Consider the following 20,998-nt stretch of genomic DNA (forward strand, 5'->3'; position numbering starts at 1 on the left):
AGAAGGGGATGGCTTCCCAGCTGAGCCAGAAAACCTTCTCCATAAGGTTAGGCCTCTAGGTGAAGATTCGCGGGCTGCGGTTCTGACTGGCTAACTGGGTGATCTCAGGCAAATCACTGAAGCTCTCAGAACCTCTGTGTCCTTGTTATTTTTAATGCAAGACAGCATCTATTTCATAGAGCAGACCTTAAGTGGGAATGTGCAGTAAGCCCAGGTGCTGGTCCAAATCACTTAGTCGCCAGTACACTATGGACGGCGTTCCTGCTGCAGACCGAGCAGTTAAAGGGCAACCCAAACCCCACTCCGCACCAGCTGAAATGCCAGTGGTCTCTATTACACGGCCAGTGCCCCATCACCAATGAGCAGAAAGAGTGGTTACTGGCATCGGAAATCCGGATCAAAAATATTCTTTGGACAATCTAAACAGCTTCAGAAAAAGATTCCTAATAGGATCCTTTTCTACCGCAAGACACAGTTTTCACTTGATAAAATTCTGACATATCCTATCACATCGTAGAACCGTGGACTTTTGGCCAACTTCTCCTGTTGGGACCATCCTTCTTGCCCCGACACTGCCCGCTGCTGTCCGGCCACAACCTGCCGGGCACGGCTCCCTTTAGTATTTAACTCCTCTGTCCAGAGCCAGGACAGAGAGCAACCAGAACCAGAGGGGTCTGGCGTCCACGTCCTGCCCAGTACCCCGGCCAACGCCACAGAGCCATCCCCTCCTGGCCCCTTGGGCGCCCCGTGCAGTGTCCCTGGTGCAGCCGGCCCCGCAGGAGGACCTGGACCCACGGCCTCGCGGACCAGCCCCGGGAACAGCCCGGACCCGGCCGAGGCCTCCCAGGAGCCGGGACTAGCGGCCCGGGAGCAGGAGGCAGCGGCCTAACGGTGGACGGCCTCCACCCCCAGTCGGGAGGGGCCGCACCCGCAAGAGACCCACACCCGACAGCCGCCCCCACCACGTCTAGCTGAGACCTGCCTGAGACGTTCACACTCACCGTCCGGCGGCCGTCTTGTCACGGAAATGCCTGAGGGGCGGCAAAGGGCCGGGCATTGGGTCTGAGTCACGAGGGCGCTGGGCGCTCGGGCCTATAGCAGGCTCCGTCTTCGCTCCGGAGCACAGCGTTAGGGTGCTCGGCGGCGCCTGAGGTCTGGGTTACGTCTGGCACCGGGGTTTACGTCAGAGGGGGGAATGACGGGAGGGCTTACCACACGGGTGTTTACGACTGGAGGGGTTTACGACTGGACGCCTGGGTTACGTCTGAAGGGTTTACCTCTGGGGGGCGGGCGGTGGGTTATGACTGTGGTATTTACGACTTGCCCCGGGTTTACGACTGGCGTGTTTGTTTACGTCTGGTCACCAGGTTTACGTCCGGGGGCGGGGTTTGCCTGGGAGGGTTTATGCCTGAGAGGTTAAGGGTTGGTTACCGCTGGTCCCCGTGATTAGCTGTGGGCCTGGGTTTACCTGTGGGCTTGGGCTGACTTCCAGTCGTGGGGTTAGGTCTGGGCCCAGGGCCTATCTGGGGTGTTTACATCAGGCCTGAGTTTACGTCCGGGCCCCCTGGGTTTTGCACTGCCACCAGGGGCCGCTTGTAGGTCATGCAATTATGTTGGGCTCGTGGGACTCACGCTTCTGGGTCCCTCGGCATTGTATAGATTTACACACTTTAAAAGCTGTGCCTGAGGATCCAGCTTCCAGCCTGAATCTTGCTGCGGACTGAGATCCCCTTTTGAGGTGCTGACGGGACTTTGCACACCCTCAATCACCGGGCGCCACCGGAGGTGAAGTACACTGCTTACACAATCACAAAGCTTTGAGAGACACCCAAGGGCCAGGGCAGGGTGGAGCAACAGGGTTCACCTCCTACATCTACTCCTTCCAGACTGGGAGAAGAGCTGTTTCACCTAATGCACAGAAACCAACACAGAGAGTCCAGCAAAGTGAAGGAGCAGAGCTGCACTGATACCCTGGATGCCCTGGGAGTAAGACCCTGACCGAAGTGGGTGTAACTACTTGTTCTTGCTTGCACTTCTGGGCCCACGAGCACATCTTGACTTCAGAATCTTGCTTACATTTAACCTTTTTGTGTGTAATGCAGGTGCTGAGCTCCTTGGGTCCAAGATGCTTCCAGTGACATCTGATGGATTCATCTTTGTGCAAGGTGAGGCCTGCCCCCACTGAGAACTGCTTCCTTCCGAGCTCAGTATCTTGAGCTTTTCATTGAGGAGTTTGAAGCTGGTAAAATGAGATGTAACTGAAAGGATATAACTCTGGAGAAGCCAGATGGAAGGGATGCATAGGACAAAATGTGGGGAAGGGACTCGGTGCTTCTGTGCTCTCCAGGTGCACCACTCTCCCCAAATTTCCACGTGCTCACCATCCCAGAAGCACTCGAAACCCCCTCTTTTTGGGGGGCTTCATTACAGAAGGAAGATTGATTAAGTCATTAGCCATTGGTGGTTGATTCAACCACCAGCCCCTCTCTAAATGTATATAATTTTACATATATATCTTTCTAAACAGTCATGTCTATTCTTTCTTCCTGCAGCTCTTCACATCCCCCTAAACACTCAGTACCCAGCACTGATGGAACAACTGTGGATGGCTAGCGCATTCACTGTTAGTCTTCTCCTTTGCTGGTTAAGCTAAAAATACACCCTACAACTGTTCATAGTGAATTTTATTTATCATTTTTCTTCCATCGTGAACACATCATGGACTTACTGTTTACATTTTGTTGTTAACAATTTCATGATGAGAGTTGAACATTTTGTTTGCCAATTAACTTGGTCTTCCAGTCAGTCCAATTTCTGAACTTCTGACCGGAAAAAAAAAAAATTGTTGATTTACTCAACCTTGAACTCACAAGTTCATTGACCACTCTCCCCAGTACATCCTACCTAACCTTGAATAGTAGCTGTGTTGACTTCATCAGGAATGTTATGGGACTAATGTTACTGCATGGCCTGTTTTTCTAGAGATTCAAAAATGTGTTTTATGGAGGAACATGCAAGAAATATGACTGTGGCTCCGTTAGCAGCCATTTTAATAGTTTATGATTATTCATTACAATTATATTTTCTCTATTTTATTTTTTAATTATGATCATCAGTAGAATGCCCAGATTCCATATAGTTTAAGTTATTTTTTTTTTTTAACTTCGAGAGTGCTACTGGGAAGAGTAGAATTCAGTAGACGGTCAATGATTTCAGCTATTTGGAAAGAAGAAAGAATTGTGTAACCTTTTCAGCACGTCTTCAACTTTCTGTTTTTCCCTCACCTCGATTTCTTATACTCATGTTTCAAGGGATTTCTTTAAAAAAATAGAAAGCAATTGCTTTCTAGACGTTAACCATTGGGGAATTTGAAAAACCTTCCAGATGGGAAATATATATGAAAAATCTCATCTCAGTGAAAAATAAATCCCTCAAATAGAGGCATGTAATGAAACACCTAATTCACTCCAGCTATACTGGTCATATTGCTGCAGTATTATAATGCCAGATGACTCTTTTAGCACCACGGACAACAGCTGGCCTTCCATCAGGAGCGTCTGAAAATGAATGCAATACTATCATTTTCCAGTAGAAATCTGGCTAGTATTTGAAGTCCACTGCATGGCATACTCCTGATATTCATGCCCAGCAATTAGTGATTTTTAATAAGATGTTTTAAAAGTATTTTATTGTGTTTATTCTCCAGATATCTAGGTTGCTATCAAACACTGAAAAACTCCTTCAAGAGTCATCCAATTGCAACAGCAAAAATCATTTTCCCAGTCTTTTTTTGTGACCTCTCTGAAATTTTGCCACTAACAATTATGTCCCTTATAGCAGAATTTTTTTCCCTTTAGCTTTTTTCTCCCACAGCTATAATATACATTGTTAATCTGCACTCCTTCCTTTCACCCCAACTCCTTCCTCGTCTTTTTTCATTCCTTTACTTATTTTAACCTCTTAAATGCATTGCCTTCCCCAAAGCATGTTATTTTCATTATTTTTCTCCTTCTAAGTACTCTTTTCTTTGGAAATCTCTTCCAGTTTCATGGTTTCCATCATCACCTCTGTACTGATGACTCTGAAATCTCCTTCTCTACCTTTGGCCATCCTTCTAAGCACCATTGTTACATTTCCAACAACCTGCTGGATCCCTTCCAGCTGGGTGTGGCTGATACTGCAAATATGTCTTAAATGAAGCCTATCATAGTCACTTAAAAACCTGCACATCTTTCTCTGTTTCCCACTTATTTATTTGTGCTCTTCCCCTTTGATTAAACTCATTTTAGAGGCTAAAAGTTATTTTTTACTTTCTTCTCTCACATCCAAACAAATGTAAAGTCTTTTTCATGTGACACCATAATAAGACTGTCCATGCTAACCAAAACAATTCATTAGTGACCTAGATTTCATTTCCCACAGGGAAAAGCACATATGCTTTACCATACTGTTATTGTTCACTGGGGGTTGTGTCTAGCTCCAAGGTCAGGGAGCATCTCTGTCTCACAGAAGAACTGCTATATGCCCATCTTAGTGTTTCTACCCTATTTCAGAGCTCAGTTCCTTTTGCCTATTCTCTTTCAGTAAATCAGTATAGTAGAAGGAACTTAAGACGAGAACCCCCAATGTGAGTTCTAACCTCTTACACTGACTACGACTGTGTGAATTCTGTTGGCATCAAAATTGTCCCAGATACAGAAGTGGGGATGGGAATAAAAATATCATAGAATTGTCATAACAATGAAATGAATGGACACAGCAAAGTGATTAACCAAACACCTAGTACATAGTAGGGCTTCCACGAATATTACTTTCCTTCCCTTTCCCATTCTAACATGGATCTCTGTTTCCAGTCTTTGTATTCTAATCTATATTAAGCAGTATTGCCAAACTGATCTTTTCATACTGCTCTTCCAGTAGTTCTATTTTGGTCTCACTGACTGCTGAAAAACATTCAAATTCCTTAACTTCGTTATCAGTTGACTAGCCCCAATCTGCACTTCCAACCTAACGTCCTATTCTATCTGGTTGAAACTAAAATAGCCTAAACTTTGCATTTCCTAACATCAAGCCTTATTCATGCTGCTTTTGTCTGTTTGTTTTCTTAAAACCAGGGATGCCCTTCACATCTCCAAATCCATGTTTTAAGTCTCAGTGCAAAAACTACCTCCTTCGTTATTATATCCAGGATCCTTTTGCTAAATAAGATCTCTTTTTATTCAAAATTTCCATAGTGATTTAAGTAAGCTTTTCACATGGCATTGAATCTGTTTTACTTTTTTGACTTCATATTTATGGTCATTATTCATATTCCCAACTGGACTGCATATTCTTGAAGAACAGGAAGCATGCGATCATCATTTCCGTATTACACACTCTACATAACATGACACCTTTGCATTGTAAGCATTCAGTAAATACTTGGTATAATATGAATATTCTGTCAATTCTCTTCATATTTATTTATACCATCTCATCAGAGAGAAACTCTTGCAATCAAGAAAGGGCCCCAAAGATGAAGAAGCATTTGAGGTAAAATATCAGTAACTCTATAGACCCATACTAGTTATAAGGAGGTCTGATAGCTTGAGGAATGGACTCTGAACTGCTGCCCTTCTCAGGTCAGGATGATTCTGGCTTAGATTGGTCATACATATACAAAAACCTTCCTCTGCTCCTTCCTTTCCCAGCTAATTGAATAAACTTCTTCCATTAAATAGACATGTTCCCCAACCTTAGAGCCAGATACAACCCTGATGAACAAAACAGTGTGGTAAAGGGGAAGCATGCATGCTTTCTCCTATGGGAAACAAAATCTAGGTAAGAGATGAATTGCTTTGGTTAGCATGAACAATCTTATTATTGCTTTTATTTTTTTTATTGGGGTATAGTTGCTTTACAATGTTGTGTTAGTTTCTGCTGTACTAGTGAAGTGAATCAGCTATATGTATACATGTATCCCCTCTTTTTTGGATTTCCTTCCCATTTAGGTCACCACAGAGCACTGAGTAGAGTTCCCTGTGCTATACAGTAGGTTCTCATTAGTTATCTATTTTATACATAGTAGTATATATATATCAATCCCAATCTCCCAATTCATCCCACCACCCCCCTTGGTGTCTATATGTTTGTTCTCTACGTTTGCATCTCTATTTCTGCTTTGCAGATAGGTTCATCTGTAGCATTTTACTAGATTCCACATATATGCGTTAATATACGATATTTGTTATTCTCTTTCTATCTTATTTCACTCTGTACGACAGTCTCTAGGTCCATCCACATCTCTACAAGTGACCCAATTATGTTCCTTTTTATGGCTGAGTAATATTCCATTGTATATATGTACCACATCTTCATTATCCATTCGTCTGTTGATGGACATTTAGGTTGCTTCCATGTTCTGGCTATTGTAAATAGTGCCGCAGTGAACGTTGGGGTGTATTGCTTTTATTTTTGAAATGTCATTGGATACAATAGAATTAAAAAGTTATTAGGGCTTCCCTGGTGGCGCAGTGGTTGAGAATCTGCCTGCTAATGCAGGGGGCGCGGGTTCGAGCCCTGGTCTGGGAAGATCCCGCGTGCCGCGGAGCGGCTGGGCCCGTGAGCCACGGTTGCTGGGCCTGCGCGTCTGGAGCCTGTGCCCCGTGACGGGAGGGGCCGCGATAGAGAGGGGCCCGCGCACCGCGATGAAGAGCGGTCCCCGCACCGCGATGAAGAGTGGCCCCCGCTTGCCGCAACTGGAGAAAGCCCTCGCACGAACCGAAGACCCAACACAGCCAAAAATAAATAAATAAATAAATAAATAAATAAGAAAATCCTTTAAAAAAAAAAAAAAAAAAAAAAAGTTATTATCCCAACTCTCCTTATAATTTTCCCTTCTCCACTCCCATCTTCTTGTCTTCAGGAGCATGCTAGTATTTTGTCTCGAGGAAGATTAAATTGGAAAAGGGGCCTTGAAAAGTTTAATTTAAGAAATCATGGTAAAAGAATGTCTCTTGAGACAAACTTGGACTAGGACTCAGTCTGGTTCTACAGAGTGGGAGACAAGTAAAACCAGTAAAATCCCCTAGGATTTTGTTCAGTCTGCATTTTTCAAGTACAGTCAGCCCTCTGTATCCACAGGTTCTCTATCCGTGGGTTACACATCTGTAAATTCAGTTAGTGCTTGGTTGAATCCACGGATGCAGAACCTGCGGATGTGGAGGGCAGATTTACTAAACCATTTTATGTATGGGACTTGAGCATCCACAAATTTTGGTATCCGTTGAGGTCCTGGGACCAGTCCTCTGCGATTTCCAAAGGTCCACAGCCACAGGGATGAGGGTCCTAGTTGCTATATTATCAGAAGGTTTTAATAAAGGTAAAAGTAACCATCAAGTAAGTGCAGGGCAGTCTTTGCAGTTGGAGGAGGAAGAAGAGAAGGAGAAAATTACCTCATCCTTGGGATAAAGGTTTAACCAACATTCTTTCCTTTCCTGCTTAGGTGCCGGAAATAAGACTGAGAGGCAGGGCCTATGGAACAGTGACTGAGAGCATGAGACATCCAGAAGCAGGTAAGAAGTTCTGAAATACTTTGTTGAGATATTCTCAGCTATATATTCCATGGTACCTAAAGGTCTCTGGACAGGTCTTTTTCTTTGTGCTGCCTTATTTTGGTCCGGGAATACCTTCAGTTTAGGAGATGCATTTACTTAGGGATGGGCGGAGACAATGCAGCTTTGTTTAGAGGACACAGGGAGCTGTATGCTGGGCTTATTGTAGGCCACAGATGGGGAGCACCTTGCCTTTAGGCTCCTTCTAGATGGCCCAGAACTGTCCCTAGGAAAGGAAGCCAGAATTGAAGTCAGGACTATGAAATGTTTTGTTTTTCTAACAGCGTAGCCTAATGTTTAGAAGATAGGTTCAAAAAATAGCCTGCTAGGGTTTGAATTCTGAATCTGCCACTCATTAGCTGTGTGGCCTTGGTCAGGTCAGTTCGCCTCTCTGTGCTTCAGTTTCTTCAGCTGTAACATAGAAATAATAACAGTAACCTACTTCTGTGAGTTGTTGTGAGGCTTAAATAAGCTACTTCACGTAAATCATTTGGAACAGTGTCTGGTCCTTAGTAAGTTCCGTTAGATTTGTTTTCATTAGTTACTTTCTTCCTCATTTTTCTTTGATGGTTTACGGTTGGAGTTTAGCAAAACCAGGGTACAAAACAATCCTCCAGCAGAAATTCTTATTACACTTGAACAATCATTACCAAATATTGTGTGAGTATGGCTTTTCTGTAGGTATATTAAATCAGGATCTGTTTGCAAATTTTAGACCCCTCATATCTTGCATTTTACTCAAGAGATGTGTTGATGTCCTCTCCCTTGTAATCAACACCAATTAAAGGATGATCCTTGAAAACAGAAGCATAAATGAGACCCTCATGCATAAATTTGTAACAGTCCATCCATTCTGTGGACATATGGGCTTTAGTTGCAATCTAGTTCTTGGAAACTGATTTATAATTAAACCATTTTACTTGCCTAGAAAATACTACAACTTGTGTTGACTTGAGTCACAATATTTGGAAAGCACCAGTTAAACAAACTGTGTTGTATGCAAGGGAAACTAAGTCTCCCTGGCATAAAAACAACACAGGGGTGGACAATTAATCAAGGGGTGTGGTCAGTTATATGCTCAATATGGCCCCTCTGGTACCTTAATCCACATTTCCTGAACCATCATGGTAATTGGCTAGTCTCTGAATTTGGGCTAAATGATGTGGGTAATGGTGACGGAAGCCTTTTCCTGAGGGCAGATTTACACTCTCATCTTGGCAGAATCAACTATTTGCTTTGTGATTGTGGAAACATTTGGAGAGAAACATTAATTTTCCATCCATTAACTTTGGTGGATATGAACACCCCAGAGGGAAAGACGTGTGAAGCCGCTTAACAACCTTTTGGCTGTTAGGAAGGTAAAAATGTTTCGAAAACATTTTTTCTTTGCAAAAGAAAAAATAGAAAAGGAAAAACAATGATTGAATCAGGATATTTCGTCTTTTAGTGGTTTTTTGTAAATGTTTGCACCACCTCAAAATGCATCACTTTTCTGTAGGCATGACCTATTTGGTTTATTTGCTACCTAGGTATAAATTAACCCAATGGTCAGTCCAAGTACTTAATAACAGGTCTGCTCTTTTTAATTATACATTTTTCTCCTCCATAGGCCAGATACATTATGTTAATAATGACTGAGCAAAGGAAAAAATTGTGGGTTGAGAAGAAAAATAAGTGGATAAAATAATAAAATTGATTTTATTTTTGCACTGCAACCTTTAGGCTAAGTAAAGCTGAATCCAAATCCATAGGGTCTTGGAACTGATTGTATGTGTATTGGAAAAGAAGATACTACAGTGAGGGAAGATGGGGTGATGGAGGCAGGTCAAATGATCTCTGTGCTCTGGGATGGAATGAACCAAAGTCAAGGTAAAGCTGCATAACCTGAATATTTGTTCATTCCACCAACAAATAAATACAGCATCCTCAAACAGCCAGTGTATACTAAGCCCCATGCCTGACACAAAGGATATTTTAGTTGAGGGAGACAGATGTGGTCCTCCATCTCCCTATGGCTTACAGCTTAGTGGAGAAATTAAACAAATAACTAAACACACAGTAGAATAATAACCATTATGACAAGTGCTACAGAGAAAAGAAGACGCTATGTGAAAACATGGACCAGGGTGGCCTGGCCTAGCATGGACATTGGGAATGCTTCCCTGAGGAAGGGGTGTATAATTTGAGGTCAAGGGGTTCTTAAGTGTGGTTGAGTGTGTGGATGTGGGAGGGGGGTGGAGAGGGTTGATGGGAAGAAAAGAATCTGAAAACTCCAGGGAAGGGGAGATCCATGCAAAGGCACTGGGGCAGAAACGAACTTTACATATGGAAAATGGCAATGGGAATGGAGACAAGAAGAAGGACAAGAGAGAATTAAGTGGAGTTTGGGACCTGGTGCTGGGAAAAGGGTGTAAAAGCCCATACCTCAACTTTGCTCCATTCTCCCAGAAATAGAACTAGGTTTTCCTTTGAAAACCCAACATATTACTGACTTTTACCCAAACCCTTTCCTAAGTCACTTTACTCATCTGCCACCATGATATACCAGGAGGCTCACACACTCACTAATAATTCACTTTCAGTTTTGTTTTGCCTTTACTGGTTTGTACAAAATTAGAAGTAAACTCCCTGTTTTCAGGAATGGCTAGGAAATGCAAAGCTCTGGTTAATAGGGAAATGCAAAGCATGCCATATGAGTCTTACTGATTTTCAAAGACGTGGCACACAGCATGTGAGAGAGAGAGAGTGAACAAAAGATTTAAAAGTACCAGGGAGCAGACTGATGGGTCTCGCTTGCAGCTCTGTCATGATGCTGGATTGAAACCTTGACAAGTCACCAGTTAGGTTAGAAAGAAGTTGAGAACACGGGTTTGTGGAGTTCAATGATCCTGAGTGTGAACCCTGCTCTCCTAGTGAGCTTGAGCCTCTACCTTAACCGCTTTGAGACTCAGTAACCTCATCTGTGAAATGGAGATAAAATGCCCACCTCACGTGGTCATTACAGTAATTAAATGCAATCACGCATGGGAAGTGCTGAGTAACTTACCTCTAGCAATTATCTTTCTGTGAATTTTGTTTTCTCAACTGTACGCTAAAGGTAGTCAACGCTTTTCCTGCTTCGGGGAGTTGCTGTAAGGGTCTCAAAAGTGAATGCATGTAAAATGTTGTATAATTTTTAAAAGACATTATGAGAAAGTCATCCTTATTAGTATTGTTATGCTATTATTGTGTGTGTGTGTGTGTGTGTGTGTGTGTGTGTGTGTGTATAGACTCTAGAATGTTGTGGTCCCTTTAGTCTATCGCATAGCACCACTGTACTGTAGAGTTGGCTACAGAAGGTATGTGGAATTGAGTTAAATCCACGCTGACCCCAGGGCATATCATGAAATCTATGTTCTCAAGATAAATCCAGGTTATCAGCTTGTTGACTTGTAACTTTTTTTTTCTTTTCATTTTTCTATAAAAGCAGAATGTAGACAAGGGCAAATGCGTTCTTGCCAGGTAATAAGGGGTTTGGGTTATGGAACAGCAGGTGAGCTGGCTTTCACTGTACTGTCCATGTGCAATTACAGTCTATAAAATATCTCTACTTAATATGTACCTCTGGATATGGACTTGTCTCCTTTATGATTCAGTCTATTCAAAGATTTGTGGAAGGACCTTTCTTGACAGTTAGGCAGGGTTGGGGGTCATCGTGTGAATTGATTTGAAGGGCACTGACCGTGTTCCCCAGTTATCCCTCCCACGGCTTTACAGTTCCTAGAATTTAATCATTAAAATTGATTCCTATGGGTCTTGACAGGATTTCAGTGATAGAAATAAAATGCAAGAGCTAGAAGTACCTTAGATATCATTTGATGCAACTCCCTTATTCTATAGGTGAGAAAACTGAGGCCCTATGGGAAGATTCTTCCTTCCCTCCAAGGTCAAACATTAAATTACAGACTGAGTCCAATCTAAATGTCCAGTCTCTCGGCGTCCTGTCTGGCAAGCATCCTCTTGACCAAACAACTTTCCTGATGCTCGGAGGTCCCAAGAACCCAAGAGGAGCCTCCGTCTGCATTCATCCCTGAGAAAGTAAGAACTTCAGCTTATTCTTTGACTATTTTTGGTGCCCCGACTGTCCTCAGGATGAAGTAGAGATGCTGATGTTTTATGTTTCTTTTAAAGAGAGAGCCCGACTTGCTGAAACATAAAAATTAAAAAATCACAAATATAACAGCTTTTTATAAAGGAGATTATCTAGCAGAAAATTCATTCCCCTGCAGGGGAAATGGGATTAAACAAGTGATGAGGCAAAGGCATGAATCAGCAGTGATCATTTTTAAACTGAGAAGTGGACGGGTTTGTGCTCTGCAGAACGAAACGGCAGGTGAACTGTTATCAAATGCAAAAACATATTTCCTCTGCAAGGACAGAAATGCAGTCTTGCCTACACATCGAAGATGAAATGGAGAAATGCAGAGAATCTGTCAGTAAGGGAGTGGGGAGATTGTACCAAATAATAATGGTTGAGATGTTGCACACCTGCGGTGTGCTAAGAACTCCATACATGAGACCTTAATTATTGCAATAACTATATTGAAGCCTATATCCTAGTTATCCCCATTTCACAGATGAGAAAACTGAGGCTTGGAAACTTGACCAAAGTCACAAAGCTAATGGTTGCCAAAAGAGGATATGAAACCAGATCAATGTGATTTCCAAAACCCCAGTAATCTGAACAGCTTCCAAATCAGCTTTCTTCACCTCTTAAATGGGTATCGTGAAGATAAAAATGAGTCTATGAGGATGAAAACATTGATAGGAGCATGACACAAACCACTGCTATCATACTACAATATTTGTGGGCACATCTCACTAAGAACAAGATTGACATAGAAAATCATGTTTGTGTGTACATTTGGAGGAAAGATTAGAAAACCCTTTGAGAGGATTTCTGTAACGGTCATTAAGTAATATAAGTAATGGCTTCTGCAGGAAGAGAAGTTGCATTTAGGTATTATTAAATACATTTTAATCACATTTAACTCACAGGAAAAATATCCAATTTGTGAGATAGAACTGCATTAAGGGAAGGAATTTTTGCTTTCTTTGGTTATACAGATTGACCAACAAGGTTCAAAGGAGAGAGACATGGGCCAAAAAAAAGAGCCCTGGGCTAGGGGGCACCTTGGTTCTGCTCCCAACCAACTGTGTGACTCGGAGCAAATCCCTTTGCCTCTCTGAACCTCAGTCTTTTCATCTTTCATCGGGTTAAATGCTTGCTCAGGTCCATGCAAGTCAAAGTTCTACAAAACGTACCAGCTCATTCTGCTGATCTCTACACAGCCTGAAAGAGGTAGCCAGCAAGTGGTCCCATACATTTGTGAAAAAGGCACCACGCCAAGCTCTGAAGGGGTCCTTAAGATAAAGGAGGCAGCATCCAGCTGTGTTGATTGCTGGAGCAGAGGGAGTGCAAAGCCCCACAGGAGACCCGTTGACTTGGAAAAGTTTCTTGTCCGTGGTCATTTTCAGTAAAAATATAAAAGAATCTCAATTCGTCTTCTCCCTTATTATTTTCTTACTTCCCAAAGAATTGAAAGGCAAGACCAAGGAGCAGCATTTCCAGGGGCGAGTTGTTAGGCAAGAAGAAATAAGTATTAATACTTCTCACCTGTTCTAACCTGCAGAGAGCATCGCTGTCTTCCCAGCAGGTACAGGGGAAGCAGGCAGGGGAGCAGAGTACAGCTGGACCCCCTTGCTTTGAAAAATCATTTCTGAAGTTATAAATCAAGGTGGACCAGACAAACCGCAGACCCAGTTATTGCAGGAGCCAATCTGGCAACAAGTCCTGATCTCCTTCCCTCCTCTTTTCTTTCTCTACCTGTTCTTCTGTTCAACTCCCTCCTTTAATTCCCTGCTCGGCTGCGTTCTTACTGTGTTTCCATCTCACTGTCCCTGATAGGACCCTCCTCTCTCTTCCTGCTTCCCTCTTCCTCTCTTCTGTTTTCTCTCTCTCCCTCACTCTCTCTCCCCCGCCTTCCTCTTTTTCTCCCTATTTCTCTTCTCTCCCTGAACTCTGCGTCTCCATTTGTCTCCTTTTTTATTCCTCCTATCTCGGTCCCCTCATCCTCAAATTTGCCTTTCTTCTTTTCTCCCTCTCTCCATCCCTTCAATGCAATTAACGCTATTACCTTGCTGCATCTCTTTAAGTGATGCTTAACCTAAGACATGTATCACTGATGGCAATCAGTGAGTCAATATGGTAATTTGTTAGAAAGTCTTTCCTTTATTATTAATACTTTAACCAGCACCCTTTGTATTCACTGAGATATTTTCATCCCTTAAAATTTCACAAAGCTAAAGCATCTTCACTCTCCTTTACTTACAAACATCACACATTGTGAATATCACACATTGTGAATGCAGACATTTCATAAAATATGGCCACATTGAGTCTCCTAAGGCAGTAGGGAAATCCAGGGGTTCTCAAGTTATGAAATATTCACCTGGTCTACACTTACTACTTTAATTGTGGGCAATGGTGTGCAAATGCATGTATGGATTTGCTATTTCCTTTCTGGAAAGTCAGTTTGGGGACATCTTCTCTTCGGAATTTGCCAGCAGAAAAGGAAAGTGATGATCCAGAGATTTCATATGACACCTATTCATTGCTACACTCTGGGTTAGACATTGATAAGTAAGCCTCATACAGATTATTTTATTTAACCCTCACAATTATCCCATGCATAGATATACTTATTATTTCCATTTTACAGATAAGTAACACTTGGGGAGGTTAGAAACTTTCCCAAGGTTAGACAGTTGGGGGATGACAGAACAAAAGACGGTCGCTTGTGCAACTGAGACCAAGCATACCTGAAGCAGTATTTAAATTGAGTCTAACAGCCCTTTCTGTGAAACCTATACCTAAGGGGCTACACAGCTTAACTGTGTTCTTCTCTTAGGTGGAGCCCATTAGTCTTTCCAGGATTCAGTTTTTCATTGGCAGCATGGAGTAAAGAGAGCTTACGTTACCCCACAATAACATGGACTGTTGGCTCTTAGCTCGTGGCCTGCAATTTCTAGAAGTTCCTTCCTTTGGCCACAGAAGACCCACAGGTGGATTCAGACACACAAATCTTAGCTGACTTGGCCAACAACCAAAGAAATCTTGGAAATAGCACAACCCAAAAATGTTGACGCAGAGATTGAATCTCTCCCCCCCCCCACCTCTCTCTCTCTCTCTCTCTCTCGTGTGTGTGTAGAGATGGATACAGAGAGAGAGAAAACAAATCATCTATCATTTACTGAATGATATGTACTAAGAACTCTGCTAGAGATTTTTAAATCCATTATCACATTTTATCATTTTGATGACCCTGCAAAGTAATCATTATTCTCCCCACTTTATAAATAATAAAATCGAGGTTTAGAGAGGTGAAGGAACTCTCCATAGGTCAAAGAGATAACCATGGGGTCCCAGGGTTCTCCCACTCTTCTTCCTGCCTCAAAGGCCCACGGCAGGAAGCTCTTCCTCAGGTTGGAAATCCACCCTTATAACCCTTTGTGTTCTCATCCTTATTTCAGTCTATAGGCTTGGGATTCAGAGATGTTGACTGAGTTGCTGAAGTTCATGTGGCAAGTGAGGGCCAGTTCACATCCCTACACACACACACACACACACACACACACACACACACACACACTCCTATTTTGATTCCTATGGATTGAGGAGAAACTGGAGCGAGATTGAAAACAAACTTTGGTCATTTTTAATTTATCATCTTAGAGAATTTTTACATAACATTATATAGTATTTTCCCCTCTTTCTTACACCTAGAATTGCAACAAGCCGAGATCAGGGGAATGGGAGAAAAATCTATTAAAAACAAGATCCTTGCTACTTTATGGTACTTAAAAGCAATAAATATTCTTGCCCACAATGCTAAAAATCTCAAATAGCCAGTGGGTCAATACTGTTTTCCTGGTTAGGATGGTAATAAATCTTTATTCCTTCTGAGTCAAAATAAGGAAGGGGTTTTATTCATGAATTCCATGACCTGGGACTGCGACATTTTCAAAACAAACACGGCTGGAATGAAGAGTTTCTCCACCAAGTATGTTTATGTGCCCTCCTCCAACCTGCTTGCCTCACCAGCAAATCTTCTGTGCTTGCGTGGTCTTTTTATTAATGCAACAGCAAGCTCCTGCTCCTGCGCCATAGTGACAGAAAGGTGTCGGGAGCCACTCTTCTCTTCACCATTCCTGCAGCCGATACATTCTCTGTTCTGGTGGAAAACAGAAGGATTTAACTCTAGGCCTCTCAAACTCATCTTCTTTCTCAAAAGCTGTTGCTTGACATGGAAGACATTGTTATCACCCATCATGACTGTTTTTTTTTTTTTTCCTTTTTAATCCAGTCTAACGTCTTCATCATTATCCTTTTGAAAGTGGGCGTTTTTCCAAATTCAGATCTGGCATTGACTTTGTGTTCGTCTGTAATTAACACTGCTTCTTTCGGAAGCTGGATTGCCTCTGGCCCCTTTGCAAGTAGGGATATAGAGTCAGACTTTCACACAAACCCAGGGGAAGGCAGAGCTCATGTGTTGAGCCTTTCCCTTTGGGGGCTCGTTCAAGGGAAGCTGTGTGACCTTCAGGAAGTCATTTCATTCTCTGGACCTCAGTTTTCTCATTTCTACAAAGGAGTAGAAATTTGCTCTTAGAGTAGAAATCTGCTATTTTTCAGAGCTCCACTGTCCCTGTACACTTTGTATCAACTCCTGTTTGGTTCATCAGTCCTGGGGGGAAAGTGGAGATACGGTAAAAGCAGCAGCTTCTTGAAAGTTGAGCCGCTCTGATAAACCCACTCTCCTCCCTTTGGCAAGAAGCATGATCTTCCTCTGCCTCTTTAGAATTGATTTGATACGTAAAGCTTGTGCTAAGTTCCATTTGCCTCAAAAACACCACTCTTGTTGGGGTGACTCCGGAGTGACTTTAACATTTAGCTAACACAGCACAATGTGTATCAGGCTAGCTTAGAGATAAACACATGAGTGTTCATAAGACAGACACAAAAACAGCAACATTCTGAAAGATTTCTGGTCCAAGTTACTCCTATGCAACAATGCACATTTTATTTTCTATAGGGGGAAAAACACCTCAGAGAATAGGCTTGCTGAATAAGGTAGACCCTTTTCATGCTTATTTATTGAATCACAGGTAGGCTGTGGGATGCTTTATGCTAAAAAGGGCTCAGGGTAAAGAGTGAGGAATGTCAAGAGTAGCTGCATACCTGTGAATAACACTAGAGAAAAATTGCTGGTTAAAATGAAGACTGTATAGCAAACCTCATTGCTTGTATGTCACTATATTCCCAATTCATTATTCAGTGCCACTCTTGTAAATTTGTACTACATTGCATTATTTTTCTTTGGGAAACCTAGGCTGGGTGAGAAGGGGTAGGGGTATACTGAATTTGGAATTCATGAACAATGCTGGGTCTTTACAATGGCTAGAAGGCCAAGCTAGGACCCAGAGGCAGTGCAAAGCTCCTGCCCTGGTTTCAGTGGAGAGACTGAACCTGGGTCAGAGAATTCAGGATCAGTTGCCAACATTCACAGTGGATCACAGGACTTGTGAAAAGTGATGGGTCTCAGCAACTGTCAATAGGTCGAAGGCACAGATCTGACTACCCAAAGCAAAATCTCAGTACCTCTATTTAGCGGGGGAGGGAAAAAAGAAACAGGTGATGGAGAGATGGATGGGACAAGTGAGCATAGTGACACAAGCCCACATCACACTGCTTTTGTTTCTGAAATTACATCCTGATGGAGAGGGATCCTAACTCATCATCTGGCCTCAATTCCAATGAGATTCTACCTTATTCTAAAGAGTCAAGAATGGCATTCATGGTTGTATACATAAATAGTGTATCTACAGGCTAAAGAAGAAATATGATCAGGTGCAGAAAAACATTTGACAAAAATCTAACCCCCATTCTTGATAAAAGCTCTCAAAAAGCTAGAAGTAGAGGGAAATACCCTCAACTTGGTAAAGAACGTCTGCAAAATCTTACAGCAAATATCATACTTAATTGTGAAAAACAATGCTTTCCCCCAAGACAGGAACAAGGAAATAGTGTCCACTTTCACCATCCTTATTCACATAGTACTGAAAGTTCTAACCAGTGCAATGAGGCAAGAAAAAGAATCAAAGGCATACAGATGGGAAAGGAAGATAAAACTACCCTTATTTACAAATGACATGATGGTCTACATAGAAAATCCCACAAAAAAACTAGAACTAATAAATTAATTCAATACCATCACAAGAGACAATGTCAATGCACAAAAATCATTCCCATTTCTATGTATTAACAATGAACATGTGAAAACAGAAATTAAAAACACAATACTTCTTACCATTTGCTCCAAAGAAAATGAAATAATTAAATATGAATCTAACAAAAAATGTACAGAATCTGTATGTTGAAAATTACAAAATGTTGCTGAAATAAATCAAAGAAGATCTAATTGAATGGAGAGACATTCTGCTCTGTGAATGATCCAGCATAGAGAATCAAATGACAAGGTGTAGACTGGGAGAAAATATTTGCAAACAACGTATCCTACAAGAATATTTTGTCTAGAATATAGAAGGAACTCTCAAAATACAATGGTTAAAACAAAACAAAACAACCCAATTTAGAAAATGGGCAAAAGACATAGACACTTCACTGAAGAGTGCAAATAAGCACATGAAAAGACATTCAGCATCACTATTAAGGAAATGCAAACTAAAACCACAATGAGATGTCTCTACACATTTATCAGAATAGCTAAAATTAAAAATAGTGATAACACCAAATGCTGGCAAGGATGTGGAGAAACTAGATCACATGTACCTTGCTGGTGGGAGTGAAAATTTTACAGCCTCTCTGGAAGTGAGTATGGCATTTTCCTGTAAAGTTAATCATGCACTTACCAAGAAACCTACCAATTGAACTTGAACATTTATCTCAGAGAAATGAAAACAATTTTACACAAAAACTTGTACATAAATGTTCATGGCTGCTTTATTCTTAATATTATTATATATTCAAAATAATCCAAACCTGGAAACAATCCAAATGTCCTTCAGCAGATGAATGATTAAATAAAATAGAACAAAACAAAACTCTGTTATAGCCATACCATGGCTATACCATAGCAATGAAAAAGAAAAACTATTGGTTCACAAAACAGCTTAGATAGATCTCGGGGGACTGTGCTGTGCAAAAGAAGCCAACCTCTCAAGATTACATACTGCATGATTCTATTTATATAACACAAATTGACAAAATTATAGCAATGGAGAACAGATTAAGGGTTGCCAGGATTTAGAGAGAAGGGAGGGAAGGTGGGAGGAGGGGAGAGTCAGAGGAGGCTGTCTTTTTGGAGAGTTTTCCTTGGAGATTGGTATGTTCCACTGGTGATGGCAGGATTTCAGCTTGTGAAAAAAACAGTTCTGAAGGCTACAGCCTTTAGGGACCATGGATCATGCCCTAGAGGAAGGACAGATGGCATGCTGGAGAGTGAAGGAAGGTCATGTAACCAGATGGTGAGAACTTCAGAGGTTAAGGAAGGTACCTGAGAGCAAAACAGAATTCCAGTCCTGTCTCCCATGTGATAAGAGGCAGACCATGTCAGATAAATCAGAGCAGTGTTTCCCTAAATGACAGTGATCCCTACACAGTCATCAAGATATTTGTCCAATCTACATTCTACCTCTACTATTTTTTTAAAATTTATTTATATTATTTATTTATTTTTGGCTGCATTGGGTCTTCGTTGCTGCATGCGGGCTTTCTCTAGTTGCGGTGAGCGGGGGCTATCTTCTTTGCAGTGTGCGGGCTTCTCATTGCGGTGGCTTTTCTTGTTGCAGAGCATGGGCTCTAGGCACATGGGCTTCAGTAGGGCTCTAGAGCACGGGCTCAATAGTTGTGGTGCACGGGCTTCATTGCTCCGCGGCATGTGGGATCTTCCCGGACCAGGGCTCGAACCCGTGTCCCCTGCACTGGCTGGCGGATTCTTAACCACTGTGCCACCAGAGAAGCCCACTGTACCTCTACTATTATATCTTCAGTGTCTTTGTTCACACTGGCTGAGATCTAAGATAATAAATATTTGCATAAAATAAGAATTCTGCCTGTGTACTACCTAAAGCCATCTGGTGCCCCATCAGTTGTACATATAACACACTTTGTGATAAAAAAGAGAGAGAGAGATTCAGAGAAAGGGCAAAGGGCATTCTGAGCAGAGGAAACAGCCTGAGCTAGAGCACAAAAGCATGAAGGAGCATGATGTATTCAGAGCCAAGAGTGACTGGAGGATGCTTACAGGAGGGGAAGATAAAAGATGTGGTGGGCGATGGGGCTGGAAAAGAAAGGTCAGGGTAGATTGTGGAGGAAGGGATCGAAAGAGTCAAAGTCCACTCCACTCCTTTTGTTATCTCTCGCTCAGGCAGAAGGACTGGGCAAGGGTCCTGGGGACTGTGTGTTCTCATTCTCTCCCTGGGCTGCAGGAGTGTAGGCAGTCATGTGTAGCTGTGTTAACACTACACGAGTAAAACCAATCCCCCAGTCCTCGCCGGCTGCACACTTCGCCGCCTCCACCGCTTCCATATGCTGATTTGCATCCAGGCAGGTTGTGTAAACAAGGCTGTTAGGGGACTATAAATAACCACAGTCTGGACTGTGGTTCAATAGTCTGGTCTGGGGAAATCAGAATTTCCATTTATCTCCCGTGCCAAGATGGAGCCTCTTAAGTGCTCATGGGGTTCGTACCCTCTCCCTCCCAAGATGCTGATGCTGATCCTTAGCGCTGGATGGCTTCCTCCTAATCAGCTCCTCCTCCACTCCTGCCTTCACAACCAGATGCTAACTTGCTGAGTTGTCAAACAGAAACAAGCTCTGTGCTTACTTTGCCTGGGAGGGCTGGGCAGGCAAAAAATAGGCTGTGCTCCCTGAAAAGAGATTCCTCATCTACACATTGACCTTCTCAAGGTCATGAACTGAATCTTATTCCATCATGTGTACCCCTGTGGCTGACCCAATCTCTGCTTCATGTATGTGACTATCAAAGTTCAGAGTCTATTTAGCCTTGAGTCTGAGTTCAATTCCAGCTTCACTGCTTTGTGACCTTGGGTAAGTTACTTAAACTTTCTGAGCTGTCATTTTATTTTTATCTGTAAAGTGGAAATGATAATTACACCTACCTCTTAGAATTATTGGGAGAAGGAAATTTAGTGATGTATGCTAAATGCTTAGCATGTTTCTGGGATACAGTAAGTGCTAAATAAATTGTAACTATTTTGAGAACTGTTCTAATGATGGTGATGAGGAGGAGGAGGATGCCAGTGCCGGCTCACTGAGTTAATTCACT

This window comes from Balaenoptera acutorostrata, chromosome 6, assembly GCF_949987535.1.
Source record: "Balaenoptera acutorostrata chromosome 6, mBalAcu1.1, whole genome shotgun sequence".
In the NCBI taxonomy this organism is placed as follows: Eukaryota; Metazoa; Chordata; class Mammalia; order Artiodactyla; family Balaenopteridae; genus Balaenoptera; species Balaenoptera acutorostrata.